We start from the raw sequence: 10264 nt of genomic DNA, 5'->3' as shown, positions 1-10264 counted from the left end.
AATTAAAGAAACTAAAGCCTCAGAGCTTGAAATTGCCCTTCCAGGACTACAGTGGCAAATAAGAATAAGGAAACACTAAGGTTTTCTGGCCTAAGGAGAGTGTTTCTGAATTCCATGTACATTCATGTCCTCTTTGTTTTGAGATGGAAGTTCAGGGCTCAAAGATATGGCATTTACATTCCCATTCAATGCTGTCCTGATAATTAGGTGAAACCAGTGGAAAAATCTGTTCAAAAGGAGCAGATAATATTCAGAGACACCAGTGAACCCAGTGGTTGCAGTGTCTAATCAGTAAGTTCCCTCTCTATGGACAGAACTCTCTTTGTTCTAGGTGTAGGACTTTGATTCTGTGATACGGGGCAGTAACATAACCTTGCCTCGACTTTGGTTCCTTATTTTTGGATTAGAAACAATGTTCTTTGTTTCTATGCACCACCTGAGTCAAATCTATATTAGAGGCCAGCACCAGGTTGCCACGGCCTCTGCCTTTAACCTTATTGGTGATGAGAGGACTCAAGTGAATGAAGAAATGAGGGATAAATCATTCTGTCCTGGTCCACCCTTCTCCCGTATCCCTTTGTCTTTCCAGCAGTCATGCTTGCATATGGTAGTGCTGGCCTTCATGCTATTAGGCTAAAGTGGTGCTGGTCTCTGCTGTATTTGACTTCCTACAACTTGAAAAAGGGGAAGTCAGTGTCACTCAGTATCATGATAGCAGTAAAGGCAGATTATGTGGGTCCATATTAGGCTAGTCTCAGATAATCCCAGCATATACTCTACTCTTACGGGAGGAGAAATTACGGGAAGAGCTGTGTTGCTCTTGAATGGAAGCTTTTTTTCCTGTGTCCACAGATACCCTCAGAGAAGAATGGCTCCTGGAAATGGCTTTTTCATGACTAAAATCATTTTGCTGGAGTTAACAGATCAGCCAGATCTCCAACTCCCTCTGTTCTTCCTGTTTCTAGTGTATGGTCACTGCGTTGGGAAATTTGGCTCGGTAATTCTCGTTGTGCTCAATTCACACCTTCATACCCCCATGTAATTTTTCCTCTTTAACTTGTCCTTCATAGATCTCTGTTATTCTTCTGTGTTTACACTCCAAATGCTGATGAACTTCATAACACAGAAGGATATTATCTCCCACATGGGGTGCATGTCCCCAGCTTTTCTTTTTTCTTTATTTTTTTTTTTGGTATTTCTGAATGCTATGTGCTCACCTCAATGGCCTATGATCACCATGTCACCATGATCACCATGTAGCCATCTGTAACCCACTTTTGTATAATATTGCCATGTCCCCCAAAGTGTACTCTCACCTTATGCTTGGTTTATACTTGCTGGCCTTTTCTAGTGCCATGGCCCACACTGGATGCATGCTGAGACTGACCTTCTGTGATGCAAACACCATCCATCCCTATTTGTGTGACATCCTCCCTCTGCTCCAGCTCTCTTGCACTGGCGCCTACATCAATGAGCTGGTGGTTTCCATTGCAGCAGTCATTACTTTCCACTGTCACCATATTTATCTCTTGTGGTTGCAGCTTCTACATCATCCTCCACATCAACTCCAAGGAGGGCAGGTCCAAAGCCTTGAACACCTGCAGTTCCAACCTAATTGCTGTTTCTCTTAGTTTGGATCATGTGCATTTATGTGTCTCAAACCATCTTCTGCTGGGTCCATGGATGAGGGAAAGATTTCTTCTGTCTTTTACACCAATACAGCTCCTTTGATGAACCCCTTAATCTACAGTTTGATGAATAAAATGTTCAACTTTCTCTGAGAAAAAAAACCCTAGTAGGAAAAAATTTTGACTAGAAATAGTATCTTTCTGTGCATGTATTTTTAGGACAGGGAGCTTCTGTTGTTATTTATGATATTTTGGTAGTACTCTTCCTATTCTAATTCTTTCTTATTATAGTGAAGAAAATTTGAGTCTTCTCTCAATAATTTATTTTCCCTTTTCAAAGATCATGTTTTCCTCCCTTCCTTATCATTTGTATAATTCTTTTCTCCTCACATTTTTTCTTGTATAGTAGTAGCATTAGGGAAGAAATTTATATTTTTATAATGTCATTTTTAACATTACTTTTTCCTCTAGGAAAAGACAAATGGTCGGCAAATGATCAAGCAAATTAACACTTTCTGCATCACTGTGTTGTCAGAGGGGTGGAAATTATTATTCACCATTTGCCACTGGAGGTGGGAATCAGACAGTCTGTTTCTGCTACCATCTCTCCATCATCTTCTGGGCAAACATATGTCTCCTTTAAAAGCCAGAAATGAAAACCCTAGAAGAAAACCTAGGCAATACCATTCAGGACATAGGCATGGGCAAGGACTTCATGTCTGAAACACCAAAAGCAATGGCAACAAAAGCCAAAATTGACAAATGGGATCTAATTAAACTAAAGAGCTTCTGCACAGCAAAAGAAACTACCATCAGAGTGAACAGGCAACCTACAGAATGGGAAAAATTTTTCGCAACATACTCGTCTGACAAAGGGCTAATATCCAGAATCTACAATGAACTCAAACAAATTTACAAGAAAAAAACAAACAACCCTATCAAAAAGTGGGCAAAGGATATGAACAGACACTTCTCAAAAGAAGACATTTATGCAGCCAAAAAACACATGAAAAAATGCTCATCATCACTGGCCATCAGAGAAATGCAAATCAAAACCACAATGAGATACCATCTCACACCAGTTAGAATGGCAATCATTAAAAAGTCAGGAAACAACAGGTGCTAGAGAGGATGTGGAGAAATAGGAACACTTTTACACTGTTGGTGGGACTGTAAACTAGTTCAACCCTTGTGGAAGTCAGTGTGGCGATTCCTCAGGGATCTAGAACTAGAAATACCATTTGACCCAGCAATCCCATTACTGGGTATATACCCAAAGACTATAAATCATGCTGCTATAAAGACACATGCACACGTATGTTTATTGTGGCACTATTCACAATAGGAAAGACTTGGAACCAACCCAAATGTCCAACAACGATAGACTGGATTAAGAAAATGTGGCACATATACACCATGGAATACTATGCAGCCATAAGAAATGATGAGTTCATGTCCTTTGTAGGGACATGGATGAAACTGGAAACCATCATTCTCAGCAAACTATCGCAAGGACAAAAAATCAAACACCGCATGTTCTCACTCATAGGTGGGAATTGAACAACGAGAACACATGGACACAGGAAGGGGAACATCACACTCTGGGGACTGTTGTGGGGTGGGGGGAGGGGGTTGGGATAGCATTAAGAGATATACCTAATGTTAAATGATGAGTTAATGGGTGCAGCACACCAACATGGCACATGTATACATATGTAACAAACCTGCACATTGTGCACATGTACCCTAAAACTTAAAGTGTAACAATAATAAAATAAAAAAAAATAAAAAAATTAAAAAAAGCCAGAGATGAAAAGTTTCTTAAGGACTAGTAAGTATAACCTACTTTGCAGCTTTAAACAGCATAGATTAAGCTTTTTTTTGGTCAAATAGTTTTCTTATTTTTACACACAAACCAGCACATAAAAGAAGGACGTTTATTTATTACATGGATGGGAAAGTGTAGCTCTTCACGGTAATGATTTACTTAGTCACACAACTTCTTAATGAAAAAGTCTAGAGTAAACATTTTGCCTTCTGATTTCAAGTCCACTGCTCTTCTTAGTACATTTTGTTTCCGTTTTACTATTTTTATTTCAGTTAATATGTAATATAAGAAAACATTTCTAATTTGGAAATTGACTGTGCTTTGTTCCAGAATGATACATAAATTTCTAACAGAATGGGTATCGCTTCTTTTATGCTTGTTTAGGAAAACAGTTTGATGGTTCTTATTGTTGGGAAAGAGGACATCTTTTAAGCTAGTATAAAGTTAATGGGTGCAGCACACCAACATGGCACATGTATACATATGTAACAAACCTGAGCATTGGGCACATGTACCCTAAAACTTAAAGTATAATAAAAAAAGGAAATCTTAAATTGAGTCCATAAAGTAAAATACGGCACACTTTTAATAATCAATATAAGAATTATCCAATGTATGGCATATCTCAAATTGGATGAATTCTTTATCTGCAAATATGTTTCTTGGTATTTGTGGCTTCTTCATCTATGAAACTAAATTAATTACTGATTAATTAATTGTTTTTACTGTTAGCCTCAAAATATATTTAAATGTTAAACAAATACTCTTTCTTAAAGAATATATGCTAAAGATAATTTAAAAAAAGTCAAACAGGAGGTGAGTTTTTCAGAAAATAAAAAAATGACTTTGAAATGTTATTGGGATCATTTATTTGAGAGATCTAGGCATGGGAGTGAAAGGACTCAAAGAGACACATGGCTGATAAATGAGATCCCTCTGCAGAGAATGGTCAGTAAGATTGTAGAAACCACTTTCATTTCCTGTTATTTTTAAATTTTTTAAATTATTTTTAATTTTTGCGAGTAATCTGAATTTGTATTCTATTCTGTGGAGCACCGTATCTTGTACTCTCCACTAAGCTTCGATAACAATTATAACATGCACATGGTGTTATTATTTGGGGAATGTAAATGGAAAAGCTGTGGCCACATTTGTGAGGAATCAGGTAGAGAAGGAATAGCTACAACTTCTTGATAAAAAAAATGAGTGGTGTTTGAAATTCTACTTAGGAAGACAGAATTTAGAAAGTAAAATGATGGAAAATGAAATCCCTTACTTAGAATTCTCCTCTCCTTGGAGGCTCTAGGAAATTGTGGAGATCATAGGATTTATCTTAGTGGTGTAAAAGATGAAATTGCTTGATATTAATTCCAGAGGGCTGGGAGTCCTAGGAACAGCCAAATCACACTTGCTTTTCTTGGTTTTCATGTGTTCCTTGCATATGGATTTTAAGCTATGAAAACCTCAAACTGTAGCTGAGAGAGATATGATAATTTGAAAAAAAATTGATTTACCAAATTTAACAAATCGCATCAGTCTTTTCTGGAATAGGAGGGTAGATTATTTTTCCTTTGGGAAATCAGACAAAAATATGACTACTCAAAAATCATCAATCTTATATAGAAATGGACAACTATTTTCTAACATAACTATAACGATATTTACTATTTTTCCATTTTATAATCTCTACTCAATATTTTGGTATTAAAAAATTCATCGTAACTTCTTTGTTGGCTTGTTGTTTTTGATGTTCAGCATTGCTAAATTTTTGACTTATGGTTTGAAATGGCTGCTCATTCCTGATTGCTGATCCTGGTATCAACATGCCTGATTTAACCCTTAACAAATTCTATTCTTATAAAATAGCTGAAGTTGGTTGGAGGTTTATTTTTACCATTTCTTTTATTTGCTGTCCCTTTTGATAAAATTATTTTCCTTAGTTAAAAAATGTATTTAAATAAGTAAATAATATCTGTGCTATTTGGTACTCTGTGGACATTTCAGAGGTGTGTCCATACTTTATGTATTTTATCACTGTTTGAAATGGCCAAAGAGGTGGATTAAACTGGGTCACTGATCTTTCATGTGAAGATCCTCAAAATGCAGATGAAATCAGTTTTATTTTCAGAAAAGATAAACTTAAAAATATGTTCTAATCTAAAACTGAGAAATCCCATAAATCTGACACAGTCGGTTTTTCTCTCTAGCGTCGGGACATGTCACTCACTGTTAATTAAGCTTTGCACCAGATCAAGCACGTAGTTTATCTGCAGGCTTTGTTGTGCAAAAGAAATACTTCTTTTTTTTTTTTTTTTTCTGAGATGGAGTCTTGCTCTGTCACCCAGACTGGAGCACAGTGGTGATCTCGGCTCACTGCAACCTCTGCCGCCCAGGTTCAAGCCATTCTCCTGCCTCAGCCTCCCAAGTAGCTGGGATTACAGGCATGTGCCATCATGCCTGGCTAATTTTTGTATTTTTAGTAGAGACAGGGTTTCACCATGTTGTCCAGGCTGGTCTCAAACTCCTGACCTCATTATCCACCAGCCAAAGTGCTGGGATTACAAGCATGAGCTCCCGCACCCTGCCAAGAAATACCTTGAAACATTAAGTTATCACTCATTGTCCGAAGCGTTACATTTGAGGGCAGAGACTTAATCGTCCTCAGTGAAGAGGAGGCTGGTGGAATCACTTGCACTGTTTAAAGTCTTTCTGCCATAGAGTTGAATTAACCCACTACAAACATCAATATAGAGACGTGTCCAGGTGTTGTAGTTTGTCTCTGGAGGAGAGTTGTGCACAGTTTGCTCTGCACTGTCCCATCTGTCAGTCCCTGTGCTCCTCAGGAAGAAGTGGGAGGTAAATGAGCAAGGGAATCCTAGATCCAGTCCCATGGATGGTAGGTCTGGTGCTCAGAGATGTTCGTGGCTTGTTGTAAATTACAACATATAGGTGGTAGAGCTGGGATCAGGACTTGGGTGTTGGATTCTAAATTGATCAGGATTTTATTTTCTTTTTAATTATACAAAATTTTTCTACTTTAAAAATCAGTTAATTATGAATATTATTTTTAGTAAATAAAAACGTCTTGAAATACAAATATATAAAAGCAAAATACTCAAGAAAAAATGTCTTACGAGTATTCTTCATATTTCATATTTCATAGTTCTGTTGTTCAATTTAGAATATGTGAATATGTTCTTATTTTCTCCTGGCCAATACAATAAATAACAAAATTAGAATGGCCTAGATAAATCATGATTTTTATTGGTTCTTACTAAGTTCCAGGGTGAGCAGTACATTTTTACATTTAATGTCTTATTTAGTCTCACATTGATGATCATTGGCAGACACTGATATAATGATAGTTATATCATTATATACCAGTGTGGCAGAGATTACTGCTGTTCAATCTTCCTCCAAAACATACATTTCCCAGTCTTTCTTGCAGTGTGCTCTTGCATGTGACTGAGTTCCAGACGTGATGCACACTGTTTCAAGGCAAATGTGTGCCATTTCCACCTTATCTTTGTCCTTCTCTGAGCAGGATACAGATGACAAAGATGCTCTCGTTAGTTATAAAGTTATAAAGCAAAGCCAGAGAGGGACTGCCACACAATCAGGATGGGGAATGTAAAAATAGATGGAGCTACAATCAAGACGCGGCACATGGCGGGCTCTGGGGGTGCTGGTGATGTTTTATCTATAGATCTGTGTGGTGGTTAAAAGCTGCTCATTTTATAAAAATTGGTTGAAGTATATATTTTGTATACTTTTACATCTATATCATCTATATATATGTATGCTATATTTCATAATACAATAAGTTTACAAAGCCTGAGCTCTACTTAAAGGGAACAATTAACTAATCCATAAACAGAGACTGAGAATAAAGCCTCGAGTTATGGGAACAGCTTGTTAATACAGAATGGCTTATACAGAAGAGGAGCAGCAGTAGTATAAGACATACAGAAGAATCCAGTGCAGACCAGGGCAGACAGAGAGTATTCTCATTTACTAAGTATGAGTTGAGGGATTTTCTCCGGTGTTCATAGGAGGATAAAAGTCAATATATAATCCCATTATATACATTTGTCATATATTATATAACATTGTGCTTAGCTTAAGGGTATTAAAATGAGGGCATATATATTTTTTCATCCTATGTAAGTTCATTTGCCCAATGATGGCAATTTATATCTTTCAATAATTGGTCCATTTCATTGGTTTGCAAATTAAATAACTGTAAATTTGTTCATAATATTCCCTTATTTTCCTTTAATGTGTGTAGGCTCTGTAGCCACATTCTCTGATGTATCTGATATTGCTAATTTTTATCTTTTCCTTTTCTGCCCAAACTGTCTAGTTAGAGGAATATCACTTTTATTGATGTAAAAAGCACAGCTTTCAAATGAACTTATTTATACATTCTTCTATTTCCTACTTTTTCAACCATTATCTTTACTCTTATTTTCTGCTTATTTTGAATTAAAAATTTTTTCTGGATATTTTATGAGATAGAAGTTTACGTCTAACTTGAAATCTCTCTTCTTTTCCAATATAGGCACTTGGATGCCATAAATTGCCATGTAAGCACTATATTTAACTATGTTTCATGTATTTTCATATGCTGTATTTACGTCTTCATTCACTTAAAACTATTTTCTGATTTCTGTTTTATTTCATGTTTTTGTTTATGTAAAGTTTACTCTTTTTTTCTGGAAACAGCTTTTTTTAGATAAAAACTAACACACCATGTAATTCACACATTTAAGTGTGCAATGCAATGGTTTTGGCTTTACTCACAGAACTGTGCAACCATAACCATAATCAATTTTAGAGCCTTCATGTCACCTCCAGAGGAAACCCCAAACCATTTAGCCATTGTCCTCCTATCTTCCACCCCCGACCCTGGACAATGACCCGTCTACTTTCTATGGATGTTTTGTCTGTGGATTTGCAGCTATGGACATTTTATATCCATGGAGTAATATAGCATGTGTTCTTTGTGACTGGCTTTCCTCGCTTGGCATATCGTTTTCATGGCTTATCCATGTTGTAACTTATATATGTGCTTCATTCTTTTATTTTATCATATAATATTCCATTGTATGAATATGACGCATTTTGTTTACCCATTCGTCAGTTAATGGATATTTTGATTTTTCTAGTTCTTGGCTATTATGAGTAATGGTGCTAATGAACATTCATATACAAGCTTTTACGTGGACATAGGTTTTCATTTCTCTTGGGAGAGAAAACACTGGGTTATAAGGTAATTCTATTTTTAATGTTTTGTGGTACTGCTAGACTGGTTTTCAAAGTGACTGCATTATTTGATATTCCCACCAGTGACAACTTTTACAACCTCATCTCACCAATGCTTGGTATTATCTTTTATTTTTTATAATTATAGTTATCCTAGTGTTGGTGTGTGGTAATATTTCATTGTGGTTTTGATTCACATTTCTCTCATTACCAGTGATATGGAGCATCTTTTTCTGTGTTTATTTGCTTTTTTAAATATCTTTTTGAAGAAATGTTTTATCAAATCCTGTCCTTATTTTAAAATTGGGTTGTCTTTTAATATTTTTATGCTGTTACAATACTCAGTGTATTCAAGATACTAGATCCTATCAGATATATGATTTGAAAACATTTCTCTTCTGTGGATTGTCTCTTAACTCTCTTGATAATGTCTTTTCTGATGTTTTCTTCTGAGAGCTTTATAATATTACTTCTTACATTTAGATGCATGATTATACTTTTAATTTTTATAGTGTAGGTGTCCAATTTATTATTTTGAATATGAACATCCAGTTATTCCAGCACCATTTGTTGAAAAGACTGTTCTGTCTCCATTTAATTGTCTAGGCATCCCTCTCAAAAATAAACTGACCATAAACTATGTGTGTGTGCGCATGCGTGCATGCATGTATAATCTAGTAAGTACAGTGAATTTGTGTCTATTCGCTAATTCTTTTGTTTCTTCAATTGTTATTTATATGAGCTTCTTACTATACTGGCATCTTTTTTTTTTTTTTGAGATGGAGTCTTGCCTTGTCGTCCAGGCTGGTGTGCAATGGCACGATCTCGGCTCACTTCAACCTCTGCCTCCTGGGTTCATGCAATTCTCCTGCCTCAGCCTCCTGAGTAGCTGAGATTACAGGCACTTACCACCATACTCAGCTAATTTGGCATCTGTTCTTTAAGGGCTACTATTCCCATTGGTTAACAGATAAAAATAAAGGTACAGGTGGTGGTAAAATGCTTCCAGATGACTATATTCATCATTTGTTATCATCCACAACAGGAAGAGTGAAGGTGGGGAGGAAAGAGGAAGAGTTCTTCAGTGCCTTCTTTTCTTGAAACACTCTGAAAGAACTGCCTTAGCTTCTAAAACGCATGAGCTCAAATGCTTTTCATAGTGACAGAAGAGGAAGTGAAAGGAGAGTACAAAATACTTATCAAACTTTTCTTCTACCAGATTGCATTTTGTAATATTTTCTTCAATTGTTAAAATTAGACATATATTCCAAGAATCTTGAGTTTTGAGTCAAAATTCAATGCTTTATCCTACTTAAGAGTCTTCATTTGGATTAATCCTTAGAACATCTTTTTTCTTTTAATTAGTACAAATCTTGTCTAAGTCAATAGTTCCCATCAGAGGGTGCTATTTACCTGTATTACTAATGAAACATTAATTTCCACATGAGAAAATGTCCATGCTGTAATATGGACCACTTCAGCCACATGGCTACATGCCTTAATTCATAGGGAGCATTAGCTTAATTTTTCACACTGTATTCAT

At 36.1% G+C, this 10264-nt stretch overlaps 1 pseudogene; it reads left to right on the top strand.

The window, feature by feature from the left end:
- Positions 1-868: 868 nt before the first annotated feature.
- Positions 869-1781, top strand: LOC109028745 (olfactory receptor 8B3-like; annotated as a pseudogene).
- Positions 1782-10264: the final 8483 nt, after the last annotated feature.

Source organism: Gorilla gorilla, chromosome 9, assembly GCF_029281585.2.
Source record: "Gorilla gorilla gorilla isolate KB3781 chromosome 9, NHGRI_mGorGor1-v2.1_pri, whole genome shotgun sequence".
Taxonomy (NCBI): domain Eukaryota; kingdom Metazoa; phylum Chordata; class Mammalia; order Primates; family Hominidae; genus Gorilla; species Gorilla gorilla.
This window is presented reverse-complemented; position numbering and strand designations above follow the sequence as displayed.